The 12,731-nt window shown below is 46.8% G+C and overlaps 1 protein-coding gene across 43 annotated transcripts in view; it reads right to left on the bottom strand.

Annotated features, from left to right (window-relative positions):
• The window catches only part of TJAP1 (tight junction associated protein 1), a 29,248-nt gene extending 20,265 nt beyond the window's left edge, over positions 1 to 8,983 (bottom strand). For 10 of the 43 annotated variants that reach the window (XM_077999853.1, XM_077999880.1, XM_077999842.1 and 7 more), the window contains exons 1-2: positions 8,925 to 8,983; positions 8,318 to 8,410 (exon numbers count right to left, since the gene is read on the bottom strand). The gene's annotated coding sequence lies outside the window, so the exon portion shown is untranslated. Of the gene's footprint in view, positions 1 to 7,831; positions 7,892 to 8,317; positions 8,466 to 8,924 lie in introns of all 43 variants that reach the window. The other 33 variants (XM_077999855.1, XM_077999882.1, XM_077999846.1 and 30 more) reach the window with 8 other exon arrangements.
• Positions 8,984 to 12,731: the final 3,748 nt, after the last annotated feature.

Genomic DNA, 12,731 nt, shown 5'->3' on the forward strand with positions numbered 1-12,731 from the left:
GATGGCCGGGCATGGTGGTTCACGCCTGTAATCTTCGTACTTTGGGAGGCCAAGGCAGGCGGATCACCTGAGGTCAGGAGTTCGAGACAAGCCCGACCAAAATGGCGAAACCCTGTCTCTACTAAAAATACAAAAGTTAGCTGGGCGTGGTGGCACACACCTGTAGTCCCAGATACTCGGGAGGCTGAGTGTTGCTTGAACCCAGGAGGCAGAGGTTGCAGCGAGCCAAGATCACACCACTGCACTCCACCCTGGGTGACACAGCGAGACTGTCTCAAAAACAAACAAACAAACAAAAAAACATAAAAGGCAAAACGGGAGACAGCTGAAGCCAAGCACCTGGAAGATGATTTAACCACATGACTGAAATCCTGGAAAATAATTAGTAATGCTATTGCTAACACTATCACCTTTTGTTTATGCAGGACCTTCCTTCCTAAGGGTGCAAAAGGTTTTGCCAGGTAGATTCCATCTTCTTTAATCCCACCGAGGAAGGACTGGGTTGGATCACACAGTAACCAACATTGCTCAGCACTTACTCTATAGTGCCTAAATGCTTGGCCTTCAGTAAAAAAGCTCGCCCCTAAGAAGCTTCAGAGACAGAAGATCTTGCTCCTAGTGGGGGAGAGACAGGTTAACAGTCACTTCCAGTACAGCGTGGTTGAGTGCTTTGAGAGCACAGAAAGGCCCCCAGCTGGGACAAGGGTTGAAGGACCAGACAAGGCTGCCATCCAGAGAACTCAGACGTATCTTCCCTATCTGATTGTAAACTCGCACTGGAGTATCACCTGGCATTATACACTTAAGAGATCGAAACTTCTGGAAAGAAATTAATTTGGTGTTTGGTAGGAATTGGGGCCCTAAGGACTACCCCCATCAACTACACTAGAAACAAAAAAGCAAAGAATGGATCACGATGCAGCTATCAGCCCCATTTGTGGGAAGCATCCAAGTTAAGCCTGTTCTGTGGCACAAGAAGACCATCAAAGCCCTAAGAAAAGTGGGGCCAAGAAGTCTGGCTTCCTCAATGCCTGGATGTGTTCCATCAGTTTCACCCATTTTTCCATCCATAAAATACTGGGAAACATGGATACTGAAACTCTCCACCCAGTCATCCACTGTGAGCAGCTTTCTGTCTATCCCCAGTCTTAATTACATTATGAATCCACCACCACCAACCTCGCCAGGACTGGAGAAGGCCAGCATATCACGATCATCAAAGGAGTCATCACAAAATAAGAGATGGGGAGGCTGGGCATGGTGGCTCACACCTGTAATCCCAGCACTTTGGGAGGCCCAGGCGTGTGGATCACCTGAGGTCAGAAATTCAAGACCAGCCTGGCCAACAAGGTAAAACCCCATCTTCACTAAAAATACAAAAAAATTAGTCAAGCACAGTGGCAGGCATCTGTAATCCCAGCTACTCAGGAGGCCGAGGCAGAAGAATTGCTTGAGCCCGGGAGGTGGAAGATGCAGTGAGCTGAGATCACGCCACTGCACTCTAGCCTGGATGACAGAGCAAGACTCTGTCTCGGGGAAAAAAAGAAAAAAACAAGAGATGGGGAGAAACACCAACAATCTTTGCACAGACTGCTCATTGATGATGTTCCTAATCTCATCTTTTTTACTGCTTTATCACAAGAAAGGAGACTCAGTTTTACTCCCACCTCAAAATGCTCCTGGCTACCAGGCAGAAATCAAAAGGCTTATTTTAGATTTAATAGAACAAAGCCTTTTCCTATTTGCAGAGCTCCAAAATGGGAAATTTATTCATTCAACAAATATTTACCAAGTGTCCTTTATTTATTTATTTATTTATTTATTTATTTATTGAGATGAAGTCTTGCTCTTGTGCCCCAGGTTGGAGTGCAATGGCGCGATCTCGGCTCACTGCAACCTCCACCTCCTGGGTTCAAGCAATTCTCCTGCCTCAGCCTCCCGAGTAGCTGGGATTACAGGCGCCTACCACCACGCCCGGCTAATTTTTGTATTTTTAGTAGAGATGGGGTTTCACCATGTTGGCCATGCTGGTCTCGAACTCCTGACCTCAGGTGATCCACCTGCCTCGGCCTCCCAAAGTGCTGGGATTGACAGGCGTGAGCCACCGTGCCCAGCCCCAAGTGTCCTTTATATGCCAGGCACCATGATATAAGCTATGAACTCATTACTCCTGCAAAAAAGATATCACCCTTATTTTATTTTATTTTGTTTTGTTTTTAGTTTTTTTAGAGATTAGGTCTGGCTCTGTCACCCATTCCAGAGTGCAGTGGTACAATCATAGCTCACTGCAGCCTCAAACTCCTGGGTTCAAGTGATCCTCGCACCTCAGCCTCCTCCTGAGGGTTAGGACCACAGGCACAAGCCACCATACCCAGCTAAGTTTTGTATGTTTTTTGTAGAGACAGAATCTCATTATGTTGCACAGTCAGTCTGGCTTCAAACTCTTGGCCTCAAGTGATCCTCCTGCCTCAGCCTTCCAAAGTGCTGGGATTTCAGGAGTGAGCTACTACACCCAGCCAACCTCATTTTAGAGACCAAGATGAGACCAAGAATCCTACTGGTTAAGGAACTTGCCTAAAGTTGCAAAGGTGGTGAGTGGCAGAATTAGGATTTAAACCAGGTCGGCCTAGCTCCACAATCAGATTCTTTCACACTATTCATTACCATTCCCACAAACTCCTTTCCACCACATGCTCTCCAAAGTCCCCTGTCTACAGGAGATCAGCCCAGTGAAAGAAACAGACAAGTAAACAGAGACCTCACCAAACAACATGGTAAGTGCCAAAACAGAGGTTCAAAGAAAATGCTGTGGGGGGCCAAGAGGAAGAAAGAAAAGCAGGGGAGGCTTCTCACTGGAGGTGACAAAGGAGCTGGGTCTTAGGGGATGGGCAGTTTTAGAGGCAGAGGTGAGCATTACGGACTGAGTGAAGTACACACGCAAAGAAGATGAAGGTAAATGGACGCCCATGACAGGTTCGGGAGCAGTGAGAAATTTGGGAGCAATGAAGCACAGGACAGATGAGGTGGAGTGGCAGCAACTCAGGCTAATGGTCTGGGTCTGGACCCCAGTATAAGGAGCCTTTTGGCATGCCAAGCTAGACAGTGTGGGCTTTAACTTAAGTAAGGAAGAACCCATGGCATTTCTAAGGGAAGACTTTTTTTTTTTTTTGAAATGGAGTCTCGCTCTGTCACCCAGGCTGGAGTACAATTATGAGATCTTGGCTCACTGCAACCTGCACCTCGTGGGTTCAAGCGATTCTCCTGTCTCAGCCTGCTGAGTAGCTGGGATTACAGTCGTGCATCACCACGCCCGGCTAATTTTTGTATTTTTAGTAGAGTCAGGGTTTCACCATGTTCATCAGGCTGGTCTTGAACTCCTGACCTTGTGATCCACCCACCTCAGCCTCCCAAAGTGCTGGGATTACAGGCGTGAGCCACCACGCCCAGCCAGGAAGACTATTGTATAGGAAAATAATTTTGACAGCACCATAGAAGATAAGATTGGCATGAGATGAGACTGCTCACCACATTTTATTCATTCTACATGCACCATAACATCATAAAGCATCTATGGCCGGGCGCAGTGGCTCACACCTGTAATCCCAGCACTTTGGGAGGCCGAGATGGGCAGATCACGAGGTCAGGAGATCAAGACCATCCTGGCTAACACGGTGAAACCCCGTCTCTACTAAAAATACAAAAAAAAAATTAGCCGGGTGTGGTGGGCGCCTGTGGTCCCAGCTACACGGGAGGCTGAAGCAGGAGAATGACGTGAACCCGGGAGGCAGAACTTGCAGTGAGCGGAGATCCGGCCACTGCACTCCAGCCTGGGCAACAGAGCGAGACTCTGTCTCAAAAAAAAAAAAAGGCACCTATTACGGCCCAGCACTGTCCTAAATGCTACAAACACAGTAGTGAATAAGACATAGTCTCTGTTCTCAGGGCACTTAGTCTTATGAGAATCAGACAAGTAAACAGGCAATTATGACACAGCATAAGTATCAGACAGAAGCACAGAAGAAGGGCACTCAAGGGGGCAGGGGTGAGATCCTAAAGGAAGTGACATTTAAACTGAGATGTGAAGGACAAAAAGGAAGGCAAAGGAGTAGCACCAGGGTATGCAAAGATCTAGACGCTAGAATGAGGTCAGTTCAGAGAGCTATTTAAGAGGCTGAATCCAGGTGAGAAATGAAGTTTCCTTCACCCAGAGGTCGTTGGCATTCAAAATATGGTGGTGAGAAGGAAGTAAAGGGATTGGCTTCATAAATTCCTGAATAAGAGGCACTCTGAGAATCGATTTACACAATAAAGAAAACAGTAAAAGGGAAGAATCAGCTCAAAATACATCATCCTTCACCTTGCAACTCCATAGTTTACTAAAATGTGACCCGCATCCAGAAAATTTGAGGACTTCTACCAAAGTACAAAGGTATCATCTTCAGAGATAACACGTTTCAGCACGCTGACTGCCACGCAATGCAAGATAAAGTACACTATCCTAAGATATATGGCTCCCGAGTTCATGGAGTGGGGAGCAATTCGTCTGACAGATACTGTCTGCTTCTCAAAATCACATGTGCCAAACAAATAGGAAAGGTCATCAGAGGGCCAGCGCAGAGTTCCCAGGGAAAGCCCAAGTCCCGAGCCCCCAATTCCCCTGAAATCTAATTAGATGACAGACACGCGCCTACTTCAATGGCAGGGTAGAGTCATTTGTTGAAGAAAAAGAAGGGCCCTGAGGGTGTGTTAAATAGACAGGACATGACTCAGAAGGAGGAGGAGAGTGAGTCTTAAATACAGGGCAAAGGAAAGCTAGTCAATCAAAGCTTGGGCACACCTCTGCCTCAAGGCTACACTGGGCCTCCTGCCTGGCTAAAGGGAGAGACTGAGCACCGCTGCCAGGGCCTTCTTCAAACAACACAGGCTTCTCCGCAGCACATTTGTTTTCCATTTTCCCCTCTAGCTGAGGGGAGGGAGCTATTTCAAATGCCACTTTTTTTTTTTTTTCTGTGTAGTTTGCTACTTCCTATTTTTACTATTTATTGTTTTAAATTTTATTAATTTTATTCAGGAAAGACATTAAGTTTTTTTTTTTGGGGGGGGGGTGATGTCTTGCTTTTTTTAAAAAAAATTATATCCAGACTATGAATCTAATATTTACTATGGCTAATCAACTGCTCATGTCAGTAATCAAAGTTAGAAATGAGCCTTATATGTACATCTACATTAATAAACACACACACCCCTTTAAGGTGTGCTCAGTGTAGATTCTAATGTCAGTCTGCCCACTCAACCCAGGCCCAAGGTCGCATCACATCACCAAGTTGAATCATGAAGACAGCCCAGATTTGGCTGACATGGCACAGAAGCTCCCTCCCCACAGCCCATGCACCAGTTACTAGTTCTGAGAGGAAAGAGGGTTGTGATGAAAAACTCAGCCCCTAAACATTTTTTTAAATAATCAAAAAAGTTTCTACTACAATATGGATATACATTTAACCATCTTGACAAACAAACATGAACCAGGATACAGTCAAACAAACAAGAGACACAAATTGCCACTAGGCATATTTAAGTTAACTTGATATCAACCTAAAGAAAAAAAAGCTCAACTGCTGAAGCTAGATTGCCTAGGTTCAAATCCCGGCTCTGTCACTTACTAGCTGGGTGATCTTAAGCAAATTATTTAACCACTCTGCCTCCATTTTCTCATCTGTAAGACAGGGATAATAAGTTATCTACTTCATATGATTATGAACATTAAATTAATTGGCCAGGCACGATGTCTCATGCCTGTAATCCCAGCACTTTGGGAGGCAGAGGTGGGCAGATCACCTGAGGTCAGGAGTTCAACACCAGCATGACCAATGCGGTGAAACCCCCATCTCTACTAAAAATACAAAAATTAGCCAGACATGGTTGTGGGCACCTGTAATCCCAGCTACCTGGGAGGCTGAGGCAGGAGAATCACTTCAATGTGGGAGGCGGCGGTTGCAGTGAGGAGAGCACCATTGCACTCCAACGTGGGCGACAAGAACGAGACTTCATCTCAAAAAAAAAAGTCAAAAATTAAATCAGTTAATACATGAAAAGCCCTTACAACAATCCTAGGCACAGAATGTGCTCAATAAGCACCATTATTGTTATTATTATCATCATTACTCAACTGCAAAGATAATTGTATAGCCTCACAGCTTCAAACAAGAAATCACTGGCATTTTAACATCGCTTTAAATAGCCTAATGAGGATATTCTCACAACAAAAAAATCTGTATTATCCAAAAGCTCTGCTTCATCTCTTTAACATCAGGCTAGCAGCCCAAACCAATGTAGATGCTATACAGACAGCAGGTTCAACCATGAAGCAGAAATTAGTGCTGAGATCTGACTAGTATAACTAAAACATACTGTCAGGCACTGAGTAAGCATATTAATGTATTAACTAATTTACCCTCGAAACAACCCTATGCGATAGATACTCTTACTACCCACATTTGATTGATGAGAAAACTGAGGCATATAAAGCTATGCAATTAATAAAGGTCACAGAGCTACAAATGGCAAAGTCAGTGCCTTTTTTTTTTTTTTTGGAGTGGAGTCTCTCTGGCTGGAGTGCAGTGGTGCAATCTCAGCTCACTGCAACCTCCACCGCCCGGGTTCAAGCGATTCTTCTGCCTCAGCCTCCTGAGTAGCTGGGACTACAGACGCGCACCACCACACCCAGCTAATTTTTGTATTTTTAGCAGAGATGGGGTTTCACCTTTTTGGCCAGGATGGTCTCGATCTCTTGACCCCATGATCCACCTGCCTCAGACTCCCAAAATGCTAGAATTACAGGAGTGAGCCACTGCACCCGGCCAGTGCTTTTTTTGTTGTTGTTTCTTGGAGACTGCATCTCTTACGTTGCCCAGGCTGGAGTACAATGGGTATTCACAGGTGCCATCATAGTGCACTGCAGTCTCAAACTCCTGGCCTCAAATGCTCCTCCCATCTCAGTCTCCCAAGTAGCTGGGACTACAGGTATGTGCCACCATGCCAGGCTGAGTCAGTGCTATGAACCGTTATGTGTGTTCACCACACTACCCTTGGGTGACTACAATTATAATTTTCAAGGGGGCACAAATTGTCGTCAGGAAAAGGAGGTTCTCAACCGTCAGAAATGGAGTCACAGCTACATATCATCAGTTCTTCAGATACCTAAAGGTACTGAAGCTGACCTAGTAACAGCGACTTGGGGTGTTCTGTCTGGAGTAAGCCTTTGGTTGGGGGTATAAGTAGAGAGCAGATAGCTAATGAAGAGTGCTAGATCAAACCAGACCTCCCAGTCCACCATGAAGCAATGCTGATCCTGAAGCAGGCTTCAGTAAGAAGGCTACTCCCAACTCTGGCTAGGGCATAACACTCACCAAAGGAAGCGAAGGCCACATTCACTGTGTTCTCTGGCTCCAGTCCCCTTCCTTTCTCTCCAACACCAAATCCACTACCTCTCAGGCCATGCTTAGTTTGGCTAGTGAAACTGATTTTTTCAAAAGTGGTCTGATGGGAAGATTACAGAGGAGAGAAAAAAACTACCAGAAAAGAAGAGAGCAAGTTCCATGATCCTTTCTTTCCATCACCACACTTGTCCAACTGTAAAGCAGCTCTCAAATATTAGGGATCTCAAGGATAGGGAGGTGCTAAACATTACCAGAGCTTTACATCAGTCTGCTTGATCTCTTACCAGAAACTGATCTACATTTTTTTCTCCGTAATCCCAACCTGCCTTTCCCTCACCTCTGATACCCCGACCAAAATCCACATCCCCAGAGGAACACTAATGAGCCCTTCTTACCAAAAGAGCAAAAGTAGACACGCAGCGAGAATGAATTCAGGAGTTGGTGACAGCAAGTACCTAAATGGTCAGTGAACGCGATCAGAATTTGTTTTCTCATGACTCCCCACCATCTGTCACCCACAAATCTCCACTTCCAGGCAGGACTCCAAAGTGAAAATGTGATGGGGAAATTGAAGCAAAAACAATGAGCATGTAGGAAACTGCTTGTGACAGAGATGTGTTAAAATCCTTCAGCCTGGTCTCTAGGCCTCTGTCCGGGTTTGCTTGCATAGGTGAAGGCACACAAGGCTTAATTCTACACCAACTCTCAAAAGTCAGCCTGCAATCTACGCCAAACACTAACTTAAGGACCTCAGACAAAGGACAACCTCTATAGAAGAGAGCCCTTCTCAGACCAAATGATTCTTGGCATCACTCTAAGCCCATGCATCCTCCTCCCAGGGAGCATGCCAGCCAGAAACCTGTCACTGGAAGCCACCTTACCCGCTCTGGGGTTGGGCGGGGGCAAGTCGCTATCTCTTCTTCTTTCCAAGTAGGCAATGTAATTTCTTCCAGTCCCTGGGGCACCTGAATCTTCTGCTGAAATTGGGGCAGATGCTGATACAGGAGCTGTGGAAAGGCTGATCTAAGCCTAGAAGTGTCATTTGACTGGCTTTAGTTCCCTCCTTAGCAGATCTGCCCGGCATCCTCCAGATCTCTCTTCCTCACTATACCACTCTACTAGAAAGATCCCTTTCCCCTCTGGCCGGTCAGATACAGTCGGGCCTCTATCCCACGCTCCAGGCTTCTTTATTCGCGGCTAAAGAAATTCTCCTCCAACTTGTGACTCTGCTTCTCCAGGATCCGCACAACACCTACTTCGGGCTGCCCCACCCCAAATCTCCCTCCCCTAGGGCTGCCACTGAACCCTAGGGCCCCGGTCCGCCCCAACTCCTTTTTTCCTCTCCGCCTCGGACCTTACTCCAATCCATCTCCTCTTTTCAACCCTGGAGCCAGTACCCCCTTCGCCCCTACTACAGACTAGGGCCCCCGCAATCCCCCCCAACTCTGGCTTCCCCGCCCGCCCGACTACTCCAACCCCACAACAAACTTTCCGCCGCTGCCAGCTGCGTTCAGGTCGCCATCTTGCCGCGGGGCAGGCCGGGTAGTGGCCAGGGCCGCGGGAATCCCCACGCACTTGGCGTCCTGCGTCATCGGAGGCGGGGCCACGGGGGCAGAGCCTGGGGTTGGGGAAGTGGCACACTACGTGATGGCCAAAGATGGGGCTCTCTTGAAAGCAGGGATTGGAGGCTTGGCCGCAGAAGGAAGGACGTATCAGGAGCCGGGCAATAGCAGGAAGCGGGGAAAGACTCTAGTACTGAAAGAAAGAAAGAAAAAAAAAAAAAGAATAGGGGAACACAGCTCAAAGATACAGTGGGGCCGGGCGCGGTGGCTCAGGCCTGTAATCCCAGCACTTTGGGAGGCCGAGGCGGGCAGATCACGAGGTCAGGAGATTGAGACCATCCTGGCTAACACAGTGAAACCCCGTCTCTACTAAAAAAATACAATAAATTAGCCGGGCGTGGTGGCGGGCTCCTGTAGTCCCAGCTACTCGGGAGGCTGAGGCGGGCGTGAACCCGGGAGGCGGAGCTTGCAGTGAGCAGAAATGTGCCACAGAGCGAGACTCCGTCTCAAAAAAAAAAAAAAAAAAAAAAACAAAATACAGTGGGAGAGAGAATAGTGCTACTGCTTCCCCGTAATCCAAAGAATAAAACCAGCTTTTCAGTTTGGCATTCAAACATCCGCATGATCCAGCCTCTTCCACCTTCATCAGCCTCATTTTTTGCCTCTCCTAGGGACTTCAGGTTCCCAAATTGTCCTTTGTTTTCAGGACATCGGACCTTAAGATGTCTAATCTCTCTCCTCCTCCCTTGCATCAGCAATTCCTCCTACTCCTTCAAATCGTCAGCTCAAATGCCACCTCCTGCAGAAAGCCTTCCCTTTAGTGCTCCTTTTGCTGGGTATCACTAGCAACTTGTACATAGCTTTATTGTAGCTGTCGTGTGCAGTGTAATTATTTATTTACATGTTATATCACTTTCGCCCTGATGCTTCTTCAGGGCAAAACTATGTTTGATTTCATCTTCATACTCCCTAGCAGGTGCTTGGTACACAGTAATTGCCTAATGAATAAATGGCATGTTTTCCTCCAATGCACTGAGCATATTTCTGCCTCAGGGTCTCTTAAGTTTGCTGTTCCCCATACCTGGAATGTTCTTCCTCCAAATATTGACTCTCATTTGTGTCTTTGCTCAAGCGTCATCACTTTAGAGAAGCCTTCCTTGGCCACTCAATCTAAATCAGCATCCCTATTCTCCTTTACCCTGCTTTAATGTTTTCATTCATAGTGCTTATCATTATCTAACATTATATTAAATATTTATTTGTTTATTGACTGTCTCCCCACTACAAAGCAAACTCCAGAGGTCTGGGATGTTTTCTTTTTTTTTTTTTTTTTTTTTTTTGAGACGGAGTCTCGCTCTGTCGCCCAGGCTGGAGTGCAGTGGCGCGATCTCGGCTCACTGCAAGCTCCGCCTCCCGGGTTCACGCCATTCTCCTGCCTCAGCCTCCCGAGTAGCTGGGACTACAGGCGCCCACAACCGCGCCCGGCTAATTTTTTGTATTTTTAGTAGAGACGGGGTTTCACCGTGGTCTCGATCTCCTGACCTTGTGATCCGCCCGCCTCGGCCTCCCAAAGTGCTGGGATTACAGGCGTGAGCCACCGCGCCCGGCCTGGGATGTTTTCTTGTTCATCACAGCATCCCCAGTGTCTAAAACAATGCCTGGCGTGGTAGGTATTCAATAAATTTTTTTATTCTGTTTGTTTAATTAATTAATTTTTTTTGAGACAGGGTCTCAATCTGTTGCCGATGCTAGAGTGTAGTGGCACAATCTCGGCTCACTGCAACCTCTGCCTCCCGGGTTCCAGTGATTCTCCCACCTCAGTTTCCTGTGTAGCTGGGATTACAGGCGCATGCCACCACACCCAGCTAACTTTTAGAGATGGGGGTTCTACCATGTTGGCCAGGCTGGTCTCGAACTCCTGAGCTCAAGTGATCTGCCTGCCTCGGCCTTCCAAAGTGCTGAGATTACAGGCATGAGCCACTGTGCCCAGCCAATAAATATTTATTGAATGAATAAATGGTATGTAGGTAAGTGATTGACAGATTTTGGAATATACTGGTGGAGAAGAAGGGTTGAAAATACTATAAAATAAGAAAATGCATAGGTGGAAGTTACATGACCTTAACGCCCCACTTAGCCCTATCAGGAATAGTAGCAAAGACAAGCCCCAGACTCAGCAAAGGAGAGAGTGAGATGAGAATCAGGTGGAATTCTGGAGCTGGGTCCTCAGGCAGCACAGCCATCCTAGGAAAGTCCCAGGGCACCAAGCAGGGCACTTAGAGGAAATGAGGCAGGCTGGAGGCCAGGAGTCTCCTCAGACCTAAAGACCTCATCCACCCCGAGCCCAGGCCTCTCTTGGCCAGATGGTTCCGGAGAAGCATCTGTCCCTCCATAAATTATCCAGAGCTCCCTCCAGCCTATCCTCTCTGGTGACAGCCGGAACAATTGTCCAGGAATTCCATCTGCTCCCCTGTCCCTCTCCCCTCCACAGCTCATCAACATTTCAGAGCAGCAAGGTATCCCATTTCCCTGGGCCTAGGGATGGAGCTGGGTCTGCCCCTTGGTGAAGCTGATCTCAAGTACCAACCCCCCATCAACGCACACACACAAAAACCTCAGCAGAGGCTCCCAGATCCCCAGAGGGAGAGGTCAGCCATTTTTATTTCCCATCCCGTCTATGCCTTTCTATCCTATACATCTTTTTAAAAATTAATTTAATAAAATTACTCTAAATAAACCAACCTGGCCAACATAGTGAAACCCCTTCTCTACCAAAAACACAAAAATTAGTTGGGCATGGTGGCACGCACCTGTAGTCCCAGCTACTCGGGAGGCTGAGGCAAGAGAATTGCTCGAACCCAGGAGGGGAGGTTGTGGTGAGCCAAGATCGTGCCACTGTGCTCCAGCCTGGGTGACAGAGCAAGACTCCATCTCAAAAACATATATATATGAGACTTCTGCTGTTTACCAAAAGGTATGTGGCTGAAGGAAGAAATGTAGGAAGCTGGTTTGCTTTTCTAAATAGGTATAATTCCTAGATATCGTTTCAGCCTTTCTAGAAATTGTTTTGGGGTTCACAAGGGGAGAAAGGCTGTTGTACTTTCAATTATAGATTTGAAAAGCAATTCAAGTTTATATTTTGAAACAAAGGAAGTATCAGTTAACATAAACATACCTTTGAAAAGCATGGGAATCACAGTCCTCTAGAGTTTTTAATTATTATTATTATTTTTTTTTAAGATGGAGTTTCACTCTTGTTGCCCAGGCTGGAGTGCAATGGCATGATCTCCACTCATTGCAACCTCCACCTCCTGGGTTCAAGTGATTCTCCTGCCTCAGGCTCCCAAGTAGCTGAGATTACAGGTGCCCACAACCACGCCCAGATAATTTTTGTATTTTAGTAGAGACAGGTTTTCACCATGTTGGTCAGGCTGGTCTGAAACTCCTGACCTCAGGTGATCTACCTGCCTCAGCCTCTCAAAGTGCCGGGATTACAGGCATGAGCCACCACGCCCGGCCTATTATTATTACTATTATTTGAAACAGAATCTCGCTGTCATCCAGGCTGGAGTGCAGTGGCGCGTTCTTGGCTCATTGCAACCTCCACCTCCCAGGTTCAAGCAATTCTCTGCCTCAGCCTCCCGAGTAGCTGGGATTACAGGTGCCCACCACCATGCCCAGCTAATTTTTGTATTTTTAGTAGAGACGGGGTTTCACCATCTTGACCAGGCTG

This window comes from Macaca mulatta, chromosome 4, assembly GCF_049350105.2.
Source record: "Macaca mulatta isolate MMU2019108-1 chromosome 4, T2T-MMU8v2.0, whole genome shotgun sequence".
NCBI classification, from domain to species: domain Eukaryota; kingdom Metazoa; phylum Chordata; class Mammalia; order Primates; family Cercopithecidae; genus Macaca; species Macaca mulatta.